At 35.6% G+C, this 27,068-nt stretch overlaps 1 long non-coding RNA gene across 14 annotated transcripts in view; it reads right to left on the reverse strand.

Moving 5' to 3' along the window:
- The window catches only part of LOC144293771 (uncharacterized), a 583,355-nt gene that overhangs the window by 101,208 nt on the left and 455,079 nt on the right, over window positions 1-27,068 (reverse strand). For 13 of the 14 annotated variants that reach the window (XR_013361068.1, XR_013361104.1, XR_013361085.1 and 10 more), the window contains 3 exons: window positions 18,642-18,677; window positions 2,032-2,092; window positions 1,443-1,553 (listed from right to left, as the gene is read on the reverse strand). This is a non-coding gene — a long non-coding RNA (uncharacterized LOC144293771). The remainder of the gene's footprint in view (window positions 1-1,442; window positions 1,554-2,031; window positions 2,093-18,641; window positions 18,678-27,068) is intronic. The other variant, XR_013361060.1, reaches the window with a different exon arrangement.

A 27,068-nucleotide genomic window follows, 5' to 3' on the forward strand; every position in this document is an offset into this window, starting at 1 on the left:
TGCTGAGCTAACGTCTTTTCTGCATCAAATATCTCTACAATCTGACCAATAATCTATGTATGAGATTTCTAAACATATCTTACCCTCTCAATACTATATTTCATGGGAAGGTCTCTCTGTGCATTTATCCGTGCGTGCACACACACACAAACACACACACACACACCCCAATACACAAATAGTAGATCTTAAGGCCATTAAAATTCCAAAGTTCACTTCCTGTAATAATGAGCATACATCTACCAGAATGCATAATAGAGGAAAGTTGCAGAGCTTTTGACATTGATCACACAGCATTTGAGATGCTTTTATGATACACGAAAGAAAAAGTGTAGAAATAATGTTTAAGATGTCCCATGTTACATGTAAAGGAAACATGTGAAATAACGATGGTGCGAATAGACTAAAGAATAGTAAATAGCATCTCGACGTCAAGGCACTCTCAGTGACTCCCACGAATACATCCATGAACCAATCTATGACATTTGTCAGAATTTTAGAAGCTCCTTTTTAGTATCTGTGTGCACGTATGTGTGTGTGGATTTATAGGTGTTGACTTGCCTTTGCATATTATTTCTAAAGGAATTGCAAGGTCTTTACTTTCAGGAAACTCCAAAGAATGAACCATGATAACATGGAAATGGACCTAAAGAACGTGAGTGTGATTTTCAAGAATGCAAATGCAGGGATCCCTGGGTGGCGCAGCGGTTTGGCGCCTGCCTTTGGCCCGGGGCGCGATCCTGGAGACCTGGGATCGAATCCCACTTCGGGCTCCCGGTGCATGGAGCCTGCTTCTCCCTCTGCCTGTGTCTCTGCCGCTCTCTCTCTCTCTCTCTCTGTGACTATCATAAATAAATAAAAATTAAAAAAAAAACCCTAAAAGAAAAAAAAGAATGCAAACGCAAACACACACATTCACACACAAAACAAAAACACCACACTAAAATTATTATGTTAAAACCTAACTATAAGAGCCTAACTATAAGAGACATGCTAAAATTTTGATTTATTAGTTAATTCTAGTAGTTATGTTGATCTATTTTAATTACATGGTTTATTATGGTTGTTATTGTTTTAACATTTCAGCCTTCACATAGTATTATTCACATTATTCACACTTCACATAGTATTCTTTTTCACTTCACCAAAGAGCACTGAAATCATAATACCATATGAACTTGTTTTGAATGTTTAAATAGTAGTGGTCATAAGTGAATTTTTTTTACAGTAGCTATCTCATACAAAGCTAAGTTAACAAAAAGGAATCGTCAAAAATCGGCAAAATCTAAAATGATTTTTGAAACTTCTCCAGTGCTTACTTTGACTTGGTATCAAATTAAAGATGCCATTCTATTGCCACTCTGATGTCATTTTGAAAATAACCTAATAATGCACCTGAAAAAATTTAATGTAAAAACATGAGCATTGTTCACATGTAGCACCTGTAGCAGTGTTTCCTTGGAAGAGCATTTACTTGGGCTTCCTCAAGGAAGGAGGACTGTCTTTCTTCAGGGGCAAACCAAGGTCCAAGAGATGAAACTGCCAGAGTGTCTCTATTGGACAAAAACAAATAAATCCATTAAAAAAAAAAAAAGAGTCTGGAGATCAATTCTTTTTAGAGGAATTGAGAGTTTTACAATACCATGCTACTATAGTAAATCTAGAACTGATACCTGAGAATTATAGTACACATACATTTGCAAAGACACTGAATTCAAAAAGAGCTACACAAAGTTGACATTATTAGTCTTACTTTATCGAGTGGTGATTTTGTATTTTTAAAGATGTATTTTAGATATGTTATTTTCAAGGAAAAATCTAAGTAAAATATTCTCACGAAAACCAAAGGACAGAAACTTTTCTCTTCCAATAAGTTATTAAATAGTTACTTATAAAATATAATTCTAAATAATACAATGGTGTCTTGATAAGAAATATTAGTTTTGTGACCAGGGCTAGAAAGTATGCCGGCTTTTGTCGAGACTCATGATTTAAAGTGTTTACTGAAGAGCTTAGAATAAGGAACTTTACCTTTCAGCATCTATCTGCAGGGATAGTTTTGTAAAGCTCTGCAGCATCCTGTGCAGTAGTGCTGTAAAATCAATGAATATATGTAATGTCAAGGATATTTATCTATTATGTTTTTCAAACACAGAGGTAGTGAAAATGTTTTACTAAAAATCTATGCACAGAATCTACAATCTTCAAACCTCGGAGGCATCTTCCCGTAGAGGAACCACTTGTATTTCTAATCTGGTTCAAACTGCTATTGTCACTATTATTTCCATAGAAATATTTCACTGAACTATGAAAAGCATGTAAAGAGGTAAAATCTAAAAGCCCTAAAGAGAGAATATACTTGAAGATTTATCATTTTTAATAAAAATAAATGAATCTCTATTGTGACTTTTTTAAAGTTAGCAGAGAAGGACTGGAAATCAATAGTCTTGAAATAAATGAAATCAGCCCCTCTTATGTTTTTGTTTTATAATCTACAGGAAGAGGAAAACTCCATTGCCCATCCTAAATGTTGGTAATACATTAAGATCATGTGGTATTTGAATATAACATGTGACACCCTAAGGGTCAATAATATTTCAAGGACCAAAATTATAAAATATATCCACAACCCTACTCAATCCACACATAGGTACTGTTGGTTTTTTTAACTGCCAAAAGATACTTTTTTAAAAACAACTGCATCTTTTTATCAGTGTGCATATTTTATAAATTTCACAAGTATATCAATTTCTTCCGTGATTCAGTTAAAGTAAACAGAAATAATTAGAATGGTGACAACTGAATTATTAGAAATTTATTTAGCAAGAACAGTACACTCTAAGTACAAAAGGTTCCATGGGTAGTGAGTTCTCAGAAAATTAATAATGTTACAATGGTTGTTTTTTTCTTTGCCTTTTAACCTTCACAGAAATAGTTTTTCTAGAAAAATGTTATTAAAAACGTACAAGAACCTTAGGTTAAAGACAAATTACACTCATATGCATGTCTTTACTTAGCTCTTCACTCTTTTCTGATAAGGACAAAAGTAAAAAAAAAATCTCAAATACCAACAAAAGAATTTAAGTTATGATATTATTTTCCCTCAAATTCAACAACTGAACTGGACTTTGAGTGGTTCTCCTTCTTCACAACAACCACCGGGCACATGTAAGCACAAATACAGAAAAAGGGGAATAAAATTTGAGATTTGCCCCAATCGTCTTTCACCAAATTCTTTCCCCACTTTTTTAAAATTCTGCTTATATCATACTTTCCCTTGAAATCTTTACAAAACCTCTTAACTAGTCTTCATTCAATTTACAACTCAATCATGTAGAGAAAAAAAATTCCTTACTTAGCCTAGGACCACACTAGTCTTCCTCCAAATCCCAAATTTGTGGTTATCAGGAAAAAATAAGCAAGCAGCCACAAAATTAAAAGGCTGTATAAATACAAAGAACAAATTGATGGTTGCCATTGTGGTGCAGGTGGGGAGATGAGCAAAATGGGTGAAGCTGAATGGGAGATACATGCCTCCAGTCACGTATTGAGTAAGTCACAGGAATAAAAAGCACCACATAGGGAATACAGTCAATGACACTGTAATAGAAACATGGTGACAGATACAGCTACACCTGTGGTGAGCACAGCACAATGGATAAACTTGTGGAATCACTATGTTATACACTGGAAACTAATGTAACATTGTGTGTCAACTATACTTAAATAAAATAAGTTAGTTAAAAAATAAAAGGTGTTATTTAAATAAAAGAAATATGGAAGCCCTGGTGGCTCAGCAGTTTAGTGCCACCTTCAGCCCAGGGCGAGACCGGGGATCAAGTCTCAGGTCAGGCTCTCTGCATGGAGCCTGCTTCTCCCCTATCTCTGCCTCTCTCACAATCTCTCTCTCTCTCTCTCTCTCATACATAAAAACTTTAAACAAATAAAAAATAAAAAGAAATAAAAAGTCTGATTTTTTAAAATATATTTTATTTATTTTATTCATGAGAGACACAGAGAGGCAGAGACATTGGCAGAGGGAAAAGCAGGCTCCCAGTGGAGAGTCTGTTATAGGACTCAATCCTGGGACTCCAGGAATACGCCCTGAGCCGAAGGCAGATGCTCAATGACTGAGCTATCCAGGCGCCCCAAAAAGGGCTGATTTTTAAAGCCTAAACTAAGTAATGATTTAAATTGCCTGTTTAAGAAGTATTTATTGCCTGGAATTAGAGTTCTCAGTTTCTCAGCCTCTCAATTCCATGTTTTTCTTTGTAAGATGAAGTCCAGATGCAGCAAAAGAGTCTGGGACCTAATGGAAGAAGAGAAGGATTGGACACTTAGGGGAAAAGTCCCCCCACACCTCTAGGCCCTAAAATTATATAAGTGCTGCCTTCCCAGCAGCCTCTTCTAGAAGAGGAGGATTCTGATGGTGTAATCTAATCTGACCTCTTAGTCTCCTTCCAAAGGGACAACATTCACGTACTATTGGGCTTCATCTAGGCTCATGCTGGTGGTACAAGAATTCTTTCATTTAATCTTGGACAATCTAATCTGTAGTGATCCCACAGCAAAGTCCTTCTGGTGATCCCCTGTATTAGTCAGGTTTCTCCTGTGATAATGTTGCATATAAAAGTCCTCTCCCACATTTCAGTGTCCTACGAAAACAAACATTTATTTTTCTTGCTCAGAGGTTCATGGTTCATGGTTTGGTGCGGTTGGCTCTGCATTAGGTTACAGACCTGGTTCAGATTTTTTTCATGGTTTTTCTTTGTCTTTTGAGAATTAGTCGCTATCAGAGTAGGATCCTTCCATGATGGATAGCAGAAGAGCAAGAGGGGCTAACCGAAACAAGCAATGCTTATTAAGACAGGGGCCCCTGAGGTGGTTCAACTGGTTAAGCATCTGACTTGGTTTTGGCTCAGGTGGTAATCTCCAAGTCCTGGAATCCAATCCCACATAGGGCTCTGTGATTGACAGGGAATCTCCTTGAGGATTCTCTCTAGGATTCTCCCTCCCTCCCTCCTTGCCCCTCTTCTTGCTCTCCCTCTCTCTTTCTCTCTCAAATAAATAAATACATTTTTTAAAAATTCTGGATCATAAATAACCCATTGTCACTTCTTCCCAGAGTCCACTGGCTAAAAATCATATGGCCAAGGCAAAATCATTGGAGTGTGGGTGTGCATAATCCATATACTAGTGTCAGAAGCACTGACAATTTAGATCACAGAAAGCAAATACATACTTCTATGACAGTAGCTAGTGAGATATTATGGAGAACAATTCAATTCACCATACCTCCTCTGGAAAACTCTCAAGGCTGATTGTCATCTGGTTCTTGGTCTTATCTCTGTTCCACTAGCTAAGCTCAGGTCTTCTTGTTTACCTGGCCAACAGCTGCTATGTTGATGTTACTCAGCCCCTGCCCTCTCCACACATCCATTGAACACTACTTTCTTCCTCTCTAAATCTGAGACAAGACACATTTTGACTGATTCTATTTTCTTTTTGTTTGTTCACAGTTTCTAATAATGCCACACTCGACTTTTTCTTTGTTACACCAAATTCCCGGGAAACACTAAATGGTAGACAGGATATTTTTTTAATATATTAGTAGAACTCCATGACACAGATCCTAAGGATCAAATATTACATTAAAAAATGAGAGAATTTAGAAAATTTTCCCTCAAGACAATTGCCTTGATTGCAGAGCTAGTGACTGGATCTGTAATCCTATTTTTAAATATCAGAAGCTAAATATCTACTAAGTTTTTCTCATTACATTTCCTTATAGCACATACTTATCTGGACAATTGATGGCCAGGGAGAAGGTTGTGTTTTCTAGGAAGCAAAAGATTAAAAAAGCACATTAAATTTTCATATTGACATTATATTTATGTAGAAGGTTAATTTTCCTTTTAGTTTTCAAGTGTCAACTCCTTGAGCATAGAATAATTGTACAGAGGTTTTCTCCATGGAAATAATTAGAATAATAATTAGAGAGAAAAACCATTAAATGATATAAGTAAGACAATAAAAATTATTGTTTGGAAGTTGATTGCTGGTAAAGAAATAGTGTTGCAATAGCACTTTCACCCTAATGCTATAATGAGGTATACAAGAAGAATAAGGATTAGAGTGGAGAGAAATGATTCTAGGAGCCCAGCAAAGCCAATAAGGAGGGAAGAACAGAATCATCATGCTCAGAGAAGATGTATTTTAAAAACTGAAAAAAAAAACACTTAATCTATATTTATTACGATACATTTACATATATTTTTAAAGAGATAGGATAGTGGAAATACACTATTTGATACTGCAATGTTGAATACATGTCATTAGACATTTGTCCAAACCCACAGAATGTACACCACCAAGAAAGAATGCTAATGTAAACTATGGAATTGGGGCAATAACAATATATTGATGTAGGTTCAGCAATTGTACCAAATGTAGCACTCTCTTCTAAAAAATAAAAAGTCTTAGAGAGAGAGAGAAGTAAAAAATACATACATATATACATACATACATACATACATACATACATAAAAATCAGCCCTACTCATCAGTCCAAGAATCTATAAATGATAGGTTGTGTTTTGCATTCCTCAACATTAAAAAATTCAGGCCTGTTTTGAAGGGAGATGATTATGAAGAGATCTTATAGAACACATCCAATTTCTTGGTTATAAAAAGTATTATTCTGGGAAGCATTACCAGAAGAGAACAGCCTGATCTGGTTTATGACAATATGCATGAGTAAAGTCCAAGGTAATGTTGTTAGGAGAATGATTTTTTTTAGAGTTTATTTCATTTCAGAGAGGATGAGAGAGAGCATGCATGAGTGGGTGGAGGGGCTGAGGGAGAAGGAGAGGGAGAGAGGCAGACTCCACACTGAGCATAGAGCCCAGTGTAGGGTTCAATCCCAGGCCCTTGAGATCATGACCTGAGATAAAAATCAAGAGTCACACACCTAACTGACTGAGGTACCCAGGCACCTCCAGGGGGAGAATACTTTTTTAAAATACACCTGCTGGAATATCCAAAACATTTCATTTTGTTCCCTTCTAATTGGTAGGACTTAATTTTATTCAGAATATTGGTATTGTAACTCAGTCTACTTTCATTTCTACTTCTATTGAAGGTTAGAATTTAATATGTATACTGTGTATAATGTGATGCCGGTAATAATTTACCAATGTTTATTGATGACAATTATCTTTCATTATAATGATCAATACAAAAGAAAGTATTGTAAATTAGGTATATATATTACTGATTTTCCCAACACAGAATTAAATTTCTTATACTTTTTATCCAATGCTCTCCTTTTAGAGGCAAGGAGATAGCAGTATTTCCAACAGACCATAGGCCATCCCATCATACCTGTGATATGCTTGCTGGCAAAAGATATTTCCTCAAATAAGCAACACATTTTGTTTTTAAAAAGGATTACTTTGAAATACTCAAAAATACATGTGACATTAAAATATGAGTATAATTTAAATTTGTTTTATATTTTAAATGAATCCAAGTATTTTTCAAAAGTTATTTTTAATACTTCAAAAGTCTTTTTGGCACTTAGTTCATACTGGTGACATTTAATTATAGATAAAAAAATGTTCTGTAAAAAAAAGACAAAAACATATGTACAAAGACAGCAATCTATTTTAAAATCTTTTATTTTTGTTGCTTTTTTCCCCAATAATTAAAATGTTACTCTTACCTCTGATATCTATTTGAGTGGTGTATGCTCCGAAAAATTCTTCAGAATTATAGCCGGCAAAAACAACCGGATGCATGTCTCTAGAAAGTGATGTCTTTAATAACAGATTTGTTCTCCGTGGAGAAAAGTTTCCTAAATTCTAGGATTTTTTTTCTCTCCTCCAGCTTGTGAACTCTTAATACATACTGGAAATTTATTCTAGACCCCTTATGGTTTTACTGGGGTTATATCACTCATCTGCCAATTCACTAATAAAGAAAAAAATCCTGTCTTATTGAGCACTTGTTATATGCTAGATACTCTGTCAAATGCTTAACATGGATGGCTCATCTATTTTAATTCTTATAAAGGCCTTATGAAATAGGAAACCAAAAAAGTAGAGAGACTGATTATGTTACAAGAGATTCAGTAAATTATTATACCATTTGAACTGTATTCTTTAAAAATGCCTTGGTGTTGTTTAAAAGCCAACGTGACAGTGGTGAAGAAGTGGAAATGTCAGGAGGGAGGAAAGAGGAAAGGCACTAAAAAGATGAGAATGCTAGTGTCAGAAAGTATCCGAAAAGGAATGTGGCCTTTGTGGGGAAGATTTTCTGCCTGCCTACTGCTCGAGAACATTGAGTGGTATTGCTCACAGATAGGAATTTCAACAGTGTTATCTAGATGTCCTTCCATAAAGGCATTACATATTTTATGCATAATATGCTTTCTCCATTTTGTAACATGTGTGTGTGATAAGAAAGTAAAAGACCACAATATTTTCACTCTCCTCATCAGAAGTTCAATGAGATAGAATTGTACTATTGATGGAAACGCAGGGCGTCCACACTGCTTTAAGTCAAAAACAAAATATGGAATTTGGGCTTATATATGTCAAAACCCCATCCATCCTCATGCCCTTTCAGACAGTAGTAAAGTTTCTCAAAATCTAAAATAACAAAGTGATACCAAAATCCGACAAAATTTTACATACAAAAGTATTTAGTATATTTTTATACAGAACAGTATATATATATACATATATATACATATATGAAAAGTACACATACATAAAGATATTTTAGAGTCTTAAGGAATTTACATGGAATCATATAACATTATATAAAAAGCATAAGATTAATATTGTATAAAAATTGAGAAGGTTATGATTACATAAAACAAAAACATAAGATAAGGGACCTCATCCTACATCTTTGAGGGGTTATCTCTAAGTAATGGGATTGTGTTTGTTATTTTCTCCTGTATTTTTCTGTTTACTTATTTTTTGTATTTTCAACAATGAGAAGTTGCTACTTTTGTTTTCAAAAGTTACACTTAAAATTATAAAAAAAAATTATTTTGCTGTCCCGTGTACCCTTTATGAAACTAGACAATTTTTTGAATAAAAGCAAAATAATTCACCATTTTAAGAGGTTAGATCTTTTAGAATTTTTTTCACAAATTAATTGCTAATGTCAATGATACTTTTGCAGATTGGATTCTACTTTTTTGGGGGGGATTCTACTTTAACAAATTTCAAAATCATTTAATAAAAATAAATCTTAGTAATTGGCTTTATTTAACACACAGGAAATGACTTATTTGGAAGAGTATTAGAGAAGAATAAATATTATTGGAATATACTTAAGTATTTATCGTAAGTCAAAGAATATTTTAGGTACACTTCAAAAGTCTACCTAAAAATGTATAATAATACATGTCTGAGACCTAGCTTTACTAAGTGCTCTTTTTTACCATTATAGAAAAGTCCACTAGAAGACTTTTGGCTGATTTTGAATACTGGATACTTCTTAAACCTTGAGTCTCAAGAAAGGAGTCTGTGAAGTACCAGGTTTTGAAGTTGAATGTTGGACTTATGTTGCCTTATCTTTATACAGTGTGTTATGTTTTCAGTGATCTTCTACATTCAATTTCTACTATATTTACACTGCTACTTTGAGGTATATAGGCCAAATAGTAAATACAATTTGAAGAGTCTTGTGGCTTCCCCATAGCCCATTGGCCCAAATCTATGAACAGAGGCCAGATCTTATAGTCCTGTGTCTTTTTAATACAATGTCCTTTTTCCTTCTAAAGGTAGTTCTAATAACCAGGTAGGATAGGAATGCTGGGCAATAGGATCTCATTGCACAAATCAAATTATGCTAGATAAGTGACCTTCTTTGTCTAAACAGGGGGCAGAAGATTAAGACTGGAATTTATATGCATATGAACTTGTCAGTTGACTATTTCCTTCTAGTTCCTATCTCAGATCATATGGTACTCATCTGCTATTATAGTGCAAGATGCCTAGAATGTGTCCCTCAATTGTTTCTAGAGTGCAGAAATTAATAATTTTCTTGTCATTAGACAGCTATAAAAAAAAAAAACATTAACAAACATTTTGCCTCAGAACTCTCAATCAACTTTTTACTCAGCCACTTTCAACATTCGGATTCATTAAGATAGTCTAAAAGGAGTGGGCAGGGTACCGTGTGTTCTGAAATCTGTTCCTGGCTGGATGGAAAATGCATATTGTATTCATAAAGAAGGATGCTCAGGTTATTTTAGTCAGAGTAGCCAGTCTCCTTCCAGCTGTGAAATAACAGGTTTAAGTTTTGTTTTGTTTGTGACCATTAAAACATTTCAATGAAATAACCATCACAAATGTTGTTGAGTAAAGTAAAGTGAGCCACTGACAAAGCAGACACAAAACAATGTTGCTTTTGAAGCTTGCTGACAAGTAGGAGATGTCAGTCTTTGTAAGTATAGGACTTCATGGATCAGTTAATAAATTTCCAAATGCTTATGACTCCAGTGATTAGGCATTAGGGCTAATTACTCTAAGTATTTTTTCTTCAAGACCTACTTCCTACTTTTAGTCATTCAAATGAAACAATTAGACTCACCAAGAGAAATGGATAATGTCTTTTCAAACCATATTTCCCATAACACTTGGTTTCCTGCAGCAAATCATTAAATAGTCAACAGATGCAATGAGTTTTCAGTCTAAACTTCAAGCAATTATTTTGAAGGGCAAAAGTGGCTTTTTTCCCCTTTAGTACCAAATATCTTCTCCTGCCCCCAATTAAACAGACAGGTTATTAAAGAAATTGCTTTACTTCTATGCAACTTGCATACTACTTTCCATTTCAACATACTTGAGAGTCGATATCAAATGCCATGAAAGGTCTTGGGGCAAGGAAGAGAAGAGATTTAAAGTTCACTTTGTGAAAAGGAAATGACTGATTGTTGATATATGCTGTAAAGGAACCATTCCTGTTAATAGGGTGAGCACTTAACAATTATATCACCTAGGAAACTATATGCTCCAGAGTTGACAAATTATTGGGAGCCCCCTTCCCCCAACTGCCTTTTGTTTCAGCCCCAAAATATAAAGCAAGTATACTTTAGTGACATGATTTTTTTTCTGGCACCTTTCCATAGCCAATTCCATTCATGCAGAAAAAGGATGAAATTCCATCATTCGAGCATGACATCTCAAAATTCAAACTTAATGAGAGCTTTGGCAGCTTCTGTCGAAGGCAGACAGTGATTAACAAAACACTTCAGAGTACAAGGCACAGCAGTGCTCAAAGAAAACAGTGATGATCTCCACTTAATTGTAGAAAAGCCCAAAGCATCTGCCAGCCGAGGAGAGCTGGAGCCATAAGGAGCTATTGCTCAGATAGGCTGTCATCTCCAGAGATCAACAACCATATGCTCAGCTCAAGCACAAACTCCAAAGAAGTTAATTTTCTGACAAAATACAGGGATAAATATGACATTCAAACAAGTGTGCTCACCCATCCTGAACACACGTTCATCTGCACGCATCAGATTTATGCATCGTTTAAACACAAGCAAATATAATTTGTTTGGAACACAAACATTGCTGCATGAGTACAGGTATAATTAATCTTTGTCTGCTCCACAGGTTCTTGTGTTCTACTGGTTAACCACGCTTTCAACAAACTTTTGATGAATGGAAAAGTCACTTGTTGCTTCATACCTAAACATATACCACGTTCATTCAAGCTCTTGAAATTAATGCAAATTATTTAATTCAAGATGAAAAAAAAAACCATATTATAGCTATGATTTGAAGTATGTATTTATATGTGTGTACATACCTATGTATATACGTGTGTGTGTTATTTATACACATACACAGAGATCTATCTTCTTGTCTATCTGTCCATCCGTCCGTTTGTCTGTCTTTTTCTCTCTGAAAGCAAAGCTGAGATCTTGACCAAACGTTTCTGGGATATAGGCCTGCAAACAAAAGCCAAGTTTTCCACCTGAGAGGTAGACATTTCTCAGGATGAAGTCACCAGAAAAACTGCTTGTTGGTACCTGTGGTCATGATGTGTTCTCATTGAAAATAATACAAAGTAAAACACAAGAGAACAAGAAATAGATACTGAACATAAGAGCTGCAAAAAGTAAAAAGATAAGAGGTTGCATTCTAAAAATGAAAATATGGGGCAGCCCCAGTGGCTCAGGGGTTTAGTGCCACCTTTGGCCCAGGGCGTGATCCTGGAGACCCGGGATCGAGTCCCACGTCGGGGTCCCTGCATGGAGCCTGCTTCTCCCTCTGCCTGTGTCTCTGCCCCTCTCTCTCTCTCTCTCTCTCTCTGTGTGTCTCTCATGAATAAATAAATAAAAATAAATAAAAATGAAAATATAAAGAATAGAAAGAGAAATCCCCCACATTCTCCCATTATTTAGAAGTGGAGATTCCTCTTTGAGGTAATACCTCCTGGAAAAATGCAACATGTGGCATCAGATGGAATAGTGTCGGCAGACTATCAACTGTGCATGTCTTAAAACAGGTGTTTGATTTAACATTTTCACACTAGCCAAACAGTAGTTAATGTTTCAGAGGTGAAAACTACAGTCCTTAAAGAAACTACAGGGAAGCATCTGCTGGAAAAGTGCTTCAGTAGCAAACCTAAATCCCGTTTTTAAAAAACTTCTAATGTCCTTCACAAAAAAAGAATTCGATTTCTCTTTTGCCTGTGTCATCAGTATCCTCCAAGGTTTCACAAGAAAGCTTAAGTATTGGCTTATTTCTAGTTGTTGCCACTCTCCACATGTTGAGATTACAGTGGAAAATGTCACACTGTCACGTCTATGTATAAGCTTTGTCAGAGTCTGAGTTAACTTGCTCTCTTCTAAATTTGTAATTATGATATTGTCATGGGTTCATCATTTGGAAATATGTATTTTTAAATTTTCTTCAATTATAGAAGCAGTTTGTTTATAATAGATAATTTGTAAAATACAGGCAAGTGCAAAGAGGAAAGGGCAAATCATCTTTAAAGCCATAATTAGTAAAAATTTAAAAAGCCCTCAAAATTAGTTAATTTTGATAAAATTTTCTTATATACATAATAGTCATACCACTGAACTCATATTAAAAAGTTTATTTTTTTATTTTCCCTCCTTATGCTGTACTCTCTATTTTATGCATATTCATATCACCACACGGATTTGAAAACATTCTTAAATTGCTGATTAACATTCCATTTCATAAATGGACTTATTTTACCATGATTTATTTAACCATACCCCTATTTGAAGCTTTTCTAATTTTTCACCATTATAAATAGCACTCTAATGAAATTAATTCTTAAATTATTTCAACTGGAGTTTCTAGATCAATTGATATGATTATTTTTAAGACTCTTGATATGTGTTACTAAATTTTCCTCAAGAATGTTAATACAAAACCTTACTGACTATACATGAAGATTACATTAAATGGCATCTTCATTAATAGGTATTAATGCAGGTAATATTTTAATTAAACCTATGATTTAATTAAAAAGTGTTTGCTATCTGGAGAACAAAGTAAAATATGACAAAGTTGATTAAAACACTTCCAAATTGGGGCATCTGGGCACCCAACTCTTGATTTCAGCTCAGGTCATGATCTCAGAGTCATGGGATCAGAACCTCAACCAGGTTCCATGCTCAGTGGTAAGTCTACTTGGTATTCTTTCTCTCTCTCTCTCTCTCTCCTAAATAAATAAATAAATAAATAAATATTTAAAAATAAAGAAATGATTAGTTAAAAAATAAAACACGTCCAAATTAAGATGGTTTAGACAGAAGAAATATTCATTAGTAGATTTTAATTAGAAATCTGTAAGAAGGGTTACCTGGGTGGCTCAGTCATGATCTCAGGGTTCTAGGATCGAGACCCTTGTCTGGCTTCCTACTCAGTGGAGAAGGAAGTGTTTCTCCCTCTTCCTCTACTCTTTCCCTCCCCCTGCTCATGCTCTAATAAGTAAAATCTTTTTTTAAAAAAAACTATAAAAATATTCATAATTCATAATTATTCATAATTCATGTTACTTGTAATATTTATGTTATAGATTTGGGATAAAAATACACTTTTTAATCTACAAATGTGACAATGAGGGAAGTAAATGAAAGTTTATTCATGAAAAAAAAAAAACAGAAAAGGTAATGCAAAATAGTCCAGAGACAATCTAGTAAAAGAAACAGTCTTGACCCCTAAGTATAGTTTATCTTTAGGTCAAAAATATATACTGATTTAGATTTTTATACACTCTTTCAAGTCTATATTCAAGCATACACATACCTCTCTCAAATAACTGCATGAACACTCTGAACCCTTGATCTTTTCCATCAAAGTTTGTAACATAAATGGCCAGAATCCTACTGCTTCTAGTTCCTCACTGTCCTCAGCCTACTTAGCTGATTTGACTTCCATGCCCACTATTTCACAGAAAACACCTTTCAAGGAAATCATTATTTTTCTTGTTGAATGTCTTTGGTTCATTTCTTGCTTTCTCTCTCTTTTCTTTGGATTTTCTTCTTGAAATCATTTTCTAATATACATTCTCCCCTCTCCATTTGTCCTTAGTCTTCCTTCCTCTAAAAAGACCTCTTCCCTTTCTCCATCTACAATCAAACTGTTTCTTTAAGAAATAAAATCAACATCTTCTGCAAACAGCTTTCTCTGATGGTTCCAACTCTAAAGAATTCATGGCACACGTTTGGCATTGATAACATATCACCCACTAGTACTGTTTTATGAATATGTCTTAAGTCTCACAATAAATTTTAAACTGGTTGACAGGAGAGTGCCTGCAGATCTTGTATTTATACATTTCTTTGCCTATTAATTTGTCCGTGTTAAAGTCATACTATTGATAGAGTCCAATTATTTTATGAGGCCTACATGACTCCAGTATCTCTGATAGTCTGTAATAAAAACTGTCTCCTCAGCAGCCACTCTTCATCCTTTCCATGCCATGTGATACTTGTTCTATCATTCTGACATTGCTGTGAGCCTTCTCCTGTGAAGGCTCCTGTGAAACAATGAGTTTTAAAATTCTAACTTAGGGTCCAGAATATTGTAAATTCTCAGTACAGTGTTTCTGGAATCTCTTTCTTGCTTCTGTTCTCGGTCCTTATTATTCTATTCTCTGTGGAAAATTGCCATTTCTTGGCTTCCAAGTATCTGACTTATCTTCCTGTTTGTGGGAATCGCTCCCACATTGTGCTATACAGCCAGTTCTGTTCTAATGTAACATGTGTATTCGTGAAAATTGCCACGCTACGCAAAATTGTACAATAAAATCACCAGGCTTATGAGAAAAATAGAGCTGGGGCACAACTTCATCAGTGACACATTTTATCAAAAATTTTTTTGGTAATAAGTACATAAGACTTTTGAAAAAAAAATAAAACTAAACACCACAGTAGCAGAATTTTACATATGTCAGATGGTTAAGAAATACATAAATACAGGATGCCTGGGTGGCTCAGCAGTTTGGCGCCTGCCTTTGGCCCAGGGCGTGATCCTGGAGTGCTGGGATGGAGTCCCACATCGGGCTCCCTGCATGGAGCCTGCTTCTCCCCCTGCCTGTGTCTCTGCTTCTCTCTCTGTATCTCTCAGGAATAAATAAATAAAATCTTTGAAAAAAGGAAATACATAAATACTGTAACAAATATGGTACTTTACCTTAGTAAACACCTGAGGTTTCCTTATGAGTGGTGGTAGGTAGTCAGTGTGAATTAAAGTGAAGTGGTGGAAGAGTTATCTGAAGTGGGATCTAACACTGTTACATCAGATGTGGATGGGCGTGGTTTGTAGTGTGATTGTGGCAGGGTGGGTATGTTTTGTGCATACCTAAAGGGCCCAGTTGAGCTGAGTATAGTTTTCTGCAGTCTCCTAGTCTTTCTCACAATCATTATAATAGAGACATTGTGTCCCTATAATTGTCTCCCAATATATAAATTGAAATTTGTGTTTTCAAAGTGTTAGATCAGAACTGCATGCATATGCCACATTAAGATGTGCTTTCTATCCCAAATACTTGATGTCCTGCACACTGACAGCTTTGTGTGAAACTCAGAACAAGAACAGCATCTTCAAATGTTTCAGTTTCAAAACAAGTGGTTCTGTCATTAGGTCCTTATGAATGGGTGGGTCCATTGGCACTCTCCATACTGCAGGTGGGTTGGGCTGCTGTCTAAGACTTGTTACATACAAAAGAGAGTCATATCACTCTCATAGGGTTTATAGTAAAATTGTGTCTTCTCCTGAATATATCTGTTCTCTTTTTTAGAAATAGCTCTTGACTTTTTCCATACTTCACTGTCAAACAACAGCTAACCATGTGCCCTGACCTGCTCAGTGTTATTCAAAGCCATGAACTCCAGTATATTCAATATCCATTGATTGCCAAGTGAAAGTTTTGCCTATTGTAAAGAATAGGAGGGCCTGAATGCACAAGTAAATTGCAGGAAAATTTGCCTTGCACTCTGAACATGACAATTCCTGCCACGCTGTTACTGATCTCTCAGTCCCTAATTACAGACCCTAGGGGAATCTGTTGACTGAAGAAGGAGTTGACTGAAGAGGGAAAAACAAAATTTGTCTTAAAAGTGTACAATAGGCTGAGTCCAACCTGAATGTAGCCTAAAAAAAAATCCCCAAAGGATAGGAAAGAAAATCTAGGAGGTAGAAATGTATAAGACACTGCCCTCTTTGCCTGGAAGGAGTAATAGTCTGATGGAAAGTTTTATACAATACGTGGATAGTGGCTAAGGTTTGGTCAAGTGAGAAATTCAAAATACTTGAGGATTAATGACTGGTTTAGGCAAAGGTATCTAGGTAGATATCTTGAAATATTCTCAATGTGGTCTCGGTGTTTGTGTTCTTGAATGTTCACCTCCAAAATGGAAGAGGTTCCCAATAATCAGGCCAACAAGATATTCCTCTCTCTGAATGTCATTTAGCTCTTTTCACAGTGACCCCCTTAAGCCAGTACTTTCACAGAAATAAACATATAATAAATAGCTCTCATGTCAAAATACTAGTATGGTGAATACAGAGGCTATATATGAGCTCAACTAAAAGGACTCTTTTTCACCCAAATTGATCTGGCTAGTACCACTCCCAAGTGTCAAGATTCCAACATGAGAGTTGAATCCGAAACCCTCAAATTTTGCCATAAAAGGCTAAAATCAATCACTTGATGGTTTGTTAAACTATTTCCATCATGAAGAAAGCAGAGAGTTTGCTCACTAGAAAAAAAAAAAAATATATATATATATATATACTTTCTCTGGATTTGGATTTTTTTGTATCTACCATGTTTCTGCCAGAAAATCATCGGATTACTTACCAGATATCTCATTCATCATCATCAAGAAATTTGCTTTTAATTAAGGAAGTAGGTAAAGAAGTGATGCTTACAAGTCTCTCATCCTTACCATATACATTATAGAGAAATAGATGAGCTTACAGAATTGAAAGGTAATCTATTAAATACTGAAGTGTCCGTAGGTACACAATGCCTTGAGCCATTGCACTGCTGTTCTACATGATGAAGTATTTGTTCTGAATCAGCAATAATATATGAAAAGATGGAGTTGCTATTTACTGAGATGGGAAAGACTGGAGGGAGTACAAAAGACATTCAGAATTTCTGTTTTGACACTTTGAATGTGTTTTCAATTTTTTTTAATTAAAGAAAAAAACTTTATCTGTACATTTTCATATTTTTTACTTTCTATTTTAATTTGCTATTTATTTTTAAATAATTTTTATTGAAGTATAATTAATTATATAATGTATTACTAGTTTCAATTGTACAATATTCTGATGCCACAATTCTAGATATCACTAATTTGAAGTGCCTATTTGATATCAACATGGAGACTTATGGGAGAAAGGTCTGGGAAGGATGTACTCATGTGAGAGTCATCAACAAGTAGATGGTGTTTAAAGCTGGGAGTCTAGATGAGCTCACCCAGGCAGTGAAAGTTGACAAAAATGAGAAGAGGTTCAGAGAGCTGATGGTTCTCCAGAAAGAGCCAAGGAGACAAAAAGGAGCAGCTGCTAAATAGAGCCACCAAAAGGATGCTGTCTTGAAACCTACCTGAAGAAACCATTTCAAGAAGAAGAGGATGATGTGTTATGTCAAAAAAACTGCTACAAAATAAGCTGTAAAGCAATCATTCCAGCATGCAACATGGATGTCACTAGTACTTGTGACAACAACTATTTCAGGGGATTGATAGGACCAAAAGCCTAATTAGAACAGATTCAAGACAGCTTGGGAGGAAATTTTTTTGATAATAAGTACATAAGACTTTTGAGGAATTTTACTGTAAAGGCAATGAGGATGGAAGTAAGGATAAATAATATCAGTTCCATGATAACCATGAGAAGGCAGCAGGCAAACACACATGCAAGTGCATCGACATATGTGGGAGCGTGTGCAAGTTCTTTTCTGAGTGTTACCTGCCTTTGCTTTCTCTGTGAGATGGGTAGCAAGGTTGTCAGCAGAGCATGATGATATGGAGCTGCATAAGAAGTTTGAGCGGAGAAAAGAAAGGAAGAACTCGTGGTCTAGGACAGGGGAAGAGCACGCAACTTCAGATCACTCACCTTGTATGGATGATTTTTCTCCAGTCTCTTTCAGCTCTTTATGCAAGGCATGGAATGGGTGGAGAGTTATTGGGGGAAAAAAAAAAAAAACAGGTGAGAATTCACTAAGCCACTAAAGACTTAGGGAGAGTGAAGCAATGGGAAAGGTGTTCAGAGAGTGAGAGAACAATGCCCCTGTGATCTAAGCCAGGAGAAGAGGAAGTAAGGAAACTATTGATCCCGTCCTGTGGGAAGCACTTAAATTCCTTAGCTTCTGCTCTATTCCTCTGGGCTTCTAACAAATACAAGTTCTTACAGTCATTTAAATGACATTTGTATATCTTGAAAAGTAAAAAGAGCATGATCAGGATAATGACACAATAATAAATATAATCACTGATTACTTTCTACTTTTAGAAAGAGTCATTTATTCTCTTTCTGATCCATGGAGAGAAACACAAATTAAGTATGGGCTTAACTGTGGGGTAAAACATTTTTCTGAGATAACAGAGGACAAATCCTGAGCTTTGGAATCACATAGAACTGGGTTTGAATTCTGGCCTAGCTACTCCTATGGTTTATGTTACCAGAGCAGGAAAACAAACCTGTCTCAACCTGAGTTTTTCCATCTTTAAAATGAAGATAATACCTTCCAAGTAGCTTTACAGTGAATGTTAAACAAGATAATATTTTATATTACTTGTACATTGTGGGTCAGTTTATTTCTACAATGTAGTTACTTTTCTCCACTGTCAATTGATAGGCCTAAATTGTGTTAGCTGAAATGCTAGTTTCCCTGGGTACTGTGTAATAAACTGATTTCATGGTCAAATACATTTTAAAACGCTATGTCAAGCAAGGGTAAACAGTTTTCTTAATTGTAGCACTTCTCAAAGGGTTTGCTATGTTAAGATGCTTTTGAAATTTGAGAGAGGGTTAAAAACACGCATAGTGTCCCACACATATTTGACAGGAGAATTCATTTTTTCCAAATATTTAAACGGCCTACTATTTCACAAGATATGTGCTACTGGGAGAAACTGTTTTAGATATTTCTCTGCCTAGATTTCTACTCTGAGAAGTCATTTGAGGATAGCTAAACTCCAAATACTCTGTTTGGCAGATCCAATGGCATTTTCAAAGGCCATGTCATACTTTCAAAGATCTAGCATAGTTCTTTTTCAGGGGGAAAATTCTACAGCCTCTTGAGAAATCAAATTAGGAGCCTAATTTTGGGGAGGGGATTAATTTTAAGAATAGTTGTCTTTTTTTTTTTTTCAGATTGATTGATTGATTTGAATAAGAAAGAGACAGCAGAGGGGCAGAGGGAGAGGGAGAAGCAGACTCCCCACTGAGCAGGGAGCCCAATGCAAGGCTTCATCTCAGGACCATCAAATCATGACCTGAACCAAAGACAGACACTTAGCCCACTGAACCACCCAGGTGCCCCAAGAAGAGTTTCTTATATATAGCTAAATCCTCTGTATTCCAAGTCAGTCAACTGACCTCTTACTCAACATAATTTTGTTACAATAAGTATTTTGTCACAACCTCTTCATGTCTTCATTTTTTTGCTAGCTCAGCAAGTTTTCATATAATACAATCTTCTTAACTATTTTTTAAATAATAAATCTAAGCAAATAGTTTGTGCTCATATCCTACACAGAGGAAAGAAGTCAGATAACAACTGGATATATAGCTGTTGATCTTCTAAAAATCCCCAGGCAAGAAATATATAGACCTATATTGGCAGGAGAACAAAGTACCTGGTCTTTTTTCATCAAAATAATGGCACTCATTAAGCAAGCACATGACAAGACTTTATTTTTAAGAACTGAAAGCCATTTCTTTCTTTTTTCCTCCTAGGATTCACGTTACTGTGCTAGTAAGGACCAGAGAGCTACTTTTTCTGTGTCTCCCTGATCTTTTACACAGTTAACCAAGAAGTGAACAAATAGCAAATAAAAGATCATCAGTCTTTTACATAATCATTTTTTCCTGGGACTGCACACACATCTGTGGTCTGCCTTAACCACTGAGAATTGACATTTCCTATATCCTCGGGTTAGTGTGACATTAACTGCTGCATCACATTCTGCTAGTATCTCTTTCCCTTATTATTTTTATGCATTTTATGCTATTTTTAAAGTCATGCTGCTGAACATGTCATGACTGAATATGAGTGAATCCAAATATCAGACCTTTTAATATGAATACAAATGTCAGAATGCAGGCAAGCCCTTGTTGGTTGAATTTGATAACAGAGAACACATCCCATGTCCAGCTAATGCTAGAATGTCATCTCAGCCCAGTGTTCTTATAAAAGTACAAGCATAATGGCACTGACAAATTTTAAATGAGTTCAGAAAAACATAAATGATTCAGGTTAATTTTGAGAAGGAAATAAAGCTGCAAATACATATGATCCAGTGTCAACCTAAATATGATACGAAGGAAAATTATAACAGTATCTTCCTAGGTAAATGGAGTATCAGCTTCAGATTGTTAGTGACTAGTTTGGATGTGAGAAAATAAAGATAAAATAATACTTGTTCCCCCATTTTTTGTTGGATTTTGCATTTACTCTACTTATTGGGTAGAGTGCATAGCCAAGTCATTTAAATTTTCAGTAATCCATTTCAAAGAGTGACCACAGGTGACAGGGGGCCTTTTGGCATTCATCTCTTTAAGTTTTGATGCTACAGTTGCTGAAGGAAATCACTAAAAGCCAGATGACCCTGGGGTCCAGGGCCCTTTGACACAACATATTTGGAGCATCAAACATAGGTACATGCCAATCAGATTCTAATTATCCTGGGCTGCCACAAAGAAATCTCTTTTTACTTCATTTTGGGCTAACTTTCATTTTGCCATTCAATTGAATATAATAATACTTAATGTGAGCTATATAAAGACTTATTTTGCCTTTGCAGCCTCCTGTGCTCTGAGCAATGTCAATCTATACTTCTTTTATTTGGGCGAATCACTCTCTCTTTGAGTCTGTGGAAGAACACCAGCAGAGGGAAGGATACTTAGTAGAGTCGCAGCATATAAATAGCTCTGCCGAGAGCATTACAAAGGCTCTGTTGTGCTATCACACAGCAGAGCCAATAACGTACAATATGAAAAATCCCTGCCAAGTGCACAGAGAATACAGACAATGTTTGCCATTTCTCTGATCGGTTGTTTGTTATGTGTTGCAAGAGTTTATAGCGATAGAGTCAGAAAAGTCTACCACACCCCAAAGTCTTTCTATTAGAACAATAACGACAACTGCATAAACCATAAACACACACACACACACACACACACACACACACACATTCACACCCTTAAAGACATTAGAACAGCACCAACAACAACAAAAAAACAGTGGGTGGGAGTGGAATTGAAACGCAAACATTTCTATAGAAACAGAAATGGAGTTTTCACAAAGCAACAAAGCCTTGTATCACCACTACTTCCTTAAAGATGTCTTCTGTTTTCTGAAAGCACATCAATCTAGCAATTTGTAAGAGTTAGAACATCAGGATTTAATAAAAACTCATATGTTGAAAAATCATGTATGAAAATCACATAAGAACTGAGTACCCTTTTTAAACTACTAAACCAAAGCCATTTCTTCTCCATGAAAAGTTAAAATTTTATTTTCAGAAGATGGGCTACAAAATCAGCATCACTGCTTTTTGTTTTCCAATTATGGCTCAGACACGTAGCAAGAAAATAAGAAAGCTACTGCTTAAGATTCTCTTTGACTTTTATCTCCTGTATTTGGAGATGCTGCTGTTATGGATGTGGAAGGCAAACGCATGTTCTGGGCGTTCTTGATTTTAGCTACTCTCAACAAGTATTTTCCATTTTTTTCTGAGCAAATTTTTCTTGAAAATTATCATGTTATTATATTTTTATTATAAAAGCCTAAAATAACCGTGTAATAGGGGTGCTGGGTGGCTCAGTCAGGTAAGGACCCACCTTTGGCTCATGCATGATCCCAGGACCCTGGGATCCAGCCTGCATAAAACTCCCTGCTCAGTGGGGGTTTGCTTCTCCCTCTCCCTCTGCCTCTCCCCCTGCTTGTGCTCTCTCTCTCTTAAATGAATAAATAAAATCTTTAAAAATAAATAAATAAAACAAAATAACCATCCAGTAATATCTTTTAAAGTTGCTTTTGTCTTCTTACCCAAATCTCTGCTCTGTTTCCTTCCCTGTATTTTCTTTCAACAACAGTCCTCTGATCCCCTCTCTCCTCTTGGCTTCTGTCTTTCCTTTTCTCAGTCACTTCTAAAATCATTATTAATCCTTCGTTTATTTCTATTTTTCATATACCTCAGTCTGAATTTCCCTCTCCTCTTCTAATATCTAGCTCCACTCTCTTTTCTTTCTCTATTTGCTCTTTCCTTCCTCTCCTGTTTTTTACTGTTCACCACCCACCATCCCGTCAAAAAGCATGAAGCAGCAGAATTTTTAAAAATAAGACCTTGTAAGTCTTCTCAGGTTATAGAGAACAAAATGTCCAAGCTGAATCATCCCAGTTTACCCCAAGTTTCTATAGAAGAACCCATCATACTTCATAGCCCAGTTCAAAATTCACCTCCTCTGTGAAATCTTTCTCTCCTTCCTTAGGAAAAAACGTTCTCCTATCTACCCCCAAAGAACTGTTTACAGTTCTATTTTAGAACTTGCCTTGGTATATTATAGAAGGTGGTTTGCACATTTATCTGGCCTACGAAAGTGTGAACTGCTTGACTGGAAATGTATGTTTTACATATCTTCTTATTCCCCCCACCTAAAATGATATCTTAAACCCAGCAAGTCCTCAGTTAACAAAAAGTTGAATGAACACATGTACACAAACCGTTCTGAGTTGATAGCCTGCTTTTCATTCATTGAGCAAGTTCCTCACCCATTAAAAACTCAGATTTCTAATTTATAGATTATAAATAATCATTTGCTGGACATAGTTAAATAATGCATCCAAAGCACTTAGCACAGTACCTGGCACATAGTACTTGCTCAGTTTGTGTTTGCTGTTTGCTCTTCAGGAAGGTTGACCTCTGCTGATACCAATATTTTCATATGGTTAAAATTTCTCTTAAAATAAAACTGTTAGAATTCCTCCAAACACCTTTTTTTGGTCAACATCATCTTGCAAATGTGCTGCTGGATGTCTCATTAAATGATATATAGATTCCCTAAAGGTGAAGTTGAGGACTTGAAACTTTTCTGTAATGGGTATCACTAGGGAGTAAGAACTCCAGATGGTTCATGGCAGAGCCAGCTGTCCAGGGACACTGCTTGACGAGAGCTATGGCCCACAGAGAGCAATGAAAAGGTAAGGGCCCATCTGAAAGTCTGGCTCAGTGGCCTAGGGTAAGACTACGTGCACGTCAAGTGCGAGATCCATCATTTGATCCATTCATGAGTCATTTATTATTACCCCATTCAATGTATTATATGATTATAAATTTGACATTAGAGAACAAACTATAGCTAATGCTTGTTTTATATATAACCATCCATTTCTAGAAAAACCTTATTATTTTTAGTACCCGTGAGAAAAAAATACAAAGTCACAATGCAAATTATAACCAAGAACATGATACAGACTCCCAATGTTCTGCCTGAAATAAATATACCTATGCAACAATTTCTTTCACATTGCTCCTGCCAGCCTATTGTTTGTACAATGGGTAGAGATGGGAGAAAATCTCATATATCTTTTTGCTTTCTTACAGTTAGGAAATGCACTTCCATATCTTGCCTCACACATTCAACTAACTTTTCAAAAATGTCCCTAAATCCTTAAATTTCTGCAACTGCCTAAAAGAAAATAATCCATATTATTTCCTGAACCCCAAAGGCCTTAAATGTACAGACCTTTGTTGAGATATTTCCCAAATCTATTCTACTTGTCTTTGTCTATTTCTCTACTCTGTATTTGTATTACTGACTTTGTTCTAAAAATACCATTTTGCACTTAATGAATTAAAAATCATCCTGATTTGTTTTATAAAGATCATTTTGTTTTCCTTGGGGTCATTTGTACTTCCTGTTACTTCTCTCAACTCTTGGGCACTTATAATCTCTCCGATATGTGTAGCTCCCAATACATTTGCAAGAAATTCTGGCTCCTTTCCTTCTTTTCTCTGAGTGCACTTACACTCACTTCCAGAAGTATCAGCCATTACCCTTCATGGTTCTCCAGGTCTCTGTGTGGGTTTTCTTCTGGTCTTACCTTTGTCCTTATCCAGCCAAGAATCCTCAATCACTAACTGAAGCCTTTCTGTTGGCAGCATCTCAAGTCCTTAGGGCTGACAATCCTCTACTCTGCATACATATTCAGCCCTGGATAAGCACAGTCATTCACTTCTTTCATTTCTATGTACTGAGCAGTACTAGAGAAAAATCACAAAATCATGATGCTTGGGGCTTTTACAAATATACGGCTTCTGATTTGAACAATGCCCTTTAGATGGGTCATTTTTAATGTCTTTTATTAGTACTCTTTTTCATTTCCAGAATATGTGTCCTAAAACTTCATTCATTATTCCTTTAAAACCAGTATTAAACATTTACCTACTTACCCTTGGTATATATTTGCCACCTATTTTGTACAGTAAACCAAGATCATCATCATCTAACTGATTTTCTCAACCTCCTGCCTCTTACCTTTTTTCAAAAAATGATACACTCCTCAAGCATCATAATTTCGTCCGATGCTTCTTCTAGGAAAGAAATGGCCCTTATTCCTATTCAAGAATACACCTTTGCCTCTTATCTAGATCAATATTTCTGCTCAACAATCAAGTCTTTACTGATCAACATCATAATAGAAAAGAAATAGAGTTTTTCATAAAGTATTTAATATCAAGGATCACTTTTATTCTGTGAGATACCCTTCTGCTTCTATTGACATTAAATATCTTATAAATGAAAAGCAATATCACATACAATTTATTTCTTAATGCTTTTGCTCTCAGCTGAGTTCTTTTAGTTATCTCTCAGTGGAAAAAGAAAAGGTGAAAAATAAATTCAGAAAATATTTTTCTTTGCCCACTACCAATCCCACAACTTTATTTTTTAATTTCTTGTTTCTTTTAGACTCAAGCTTCTTAAAGAGTCATATGCATCCACTGTTCAGTTTCCACAATTCCCAGGCACTTCTTAACCACTAAATTTGACTCTTGTCCCTGAAATCCTACATCTCAAGATATATTGCAAAGCTGTAGTAATCAAAACAGTACGGTGATGGTACAAAAAATAGAAACATGGATCAACAGAACAGAATGGAGCACCCAGAAATAAATCCATCCTTATATTGTTAATCATTAACAATAAAGACAAGAATATACAATGGAGAAAAAATCCTCTTCAGTGCAGAGAAAACTGGACAGCTATATGCAAAAGAATGAAACGGGACCACTTTCTTATGTTGTATATATAAAAATAGACTCCAAATGGACTAAGAACCTAAATGTGAGATCTGAAACCATGAAATTTCTAAAAGAAAACAGAGGCAGTAATCTTTCGGACACTGGCCTTAGCAACATTTTTCTAGATATGTCTCCTCTGGCAAATGAAACAAAAATAAACTATTGGGAATACACCAAAATAAAAAGCTTTTGCACAGCAAAGGAAACCATGAACAATATGAAAAGGCAACCTACTGAATGCGAGAAGATATTTGCAAATGACATATCTGATAAGGGGTTAATATCCAAAATAAAACTGCTTTCCTTTAGATCAATAATCATCTCCTAGTTACCAAAGTCAAGGGTCACTTTTAAGCCCTCATTTTCCTTGGTCCCAAAGATACCTTTGGCACTACTGACCATTCCCATATCTTTGAAAGTTTTGCCTCCCTTAGCTAGGATAATGCAACATTTTTTTTTTTTTGGTTCTCTATTCACTTTCCAACAACACTCTTTGTCCCTCTTTTGGAGATTGGCCTATCTGCAAGGCTTTTAAGTTTCCATCTTCCTCCCTGTTCCCTTCTTTGTCCATTTTTAGTCTCACCTTACTCACTTCCTGTGTTATCTCAGTCTTATGCCTCACAATTTCAAATAATCTGTATCTCTCAACTAGTTATCTTTATGGGGTACTAATCACCATTATTAACTTCATACTATGAATTTTTATACATACACCCTATTAACTTCAGGTTAAAGATGCTCAAACTACTAATTCTCTTTCACCTTTAAATGTTTTCTTCTGCCAACACTCTATAGAAATGATGCTACCCTTGAACTAGTTGTCAAGCAAGAAACTTCCCTTTTACTCTCTAGTCAGTCAGTTACCTAGAGCTCTTGGAAAGTCCTCCTGTCTTCTCAGTTCTAACAGGCACCAACTTAATTAGTTTCTTCTTGATTTCTTGCCTTGATTAGAGCAATACCATTCTGACTTCAATCTATCTTTCAAAATGCACCTGAAATGATCTTTCTAAAACTG

This window comes from Canis aureus, chromosome 2 (genome assembly GCF_053574225.1).
Source record: "Canis aureus isolate CA01 chromosome 2, VMU_Caureus_v.1.0, whole genome shotgun sequence".
Taxonomy (NCBI): Eukaryota; Metazoa; Chordata; class Mammalia; order Carnivora; family Canidae; genus Canis; species Canis aureus.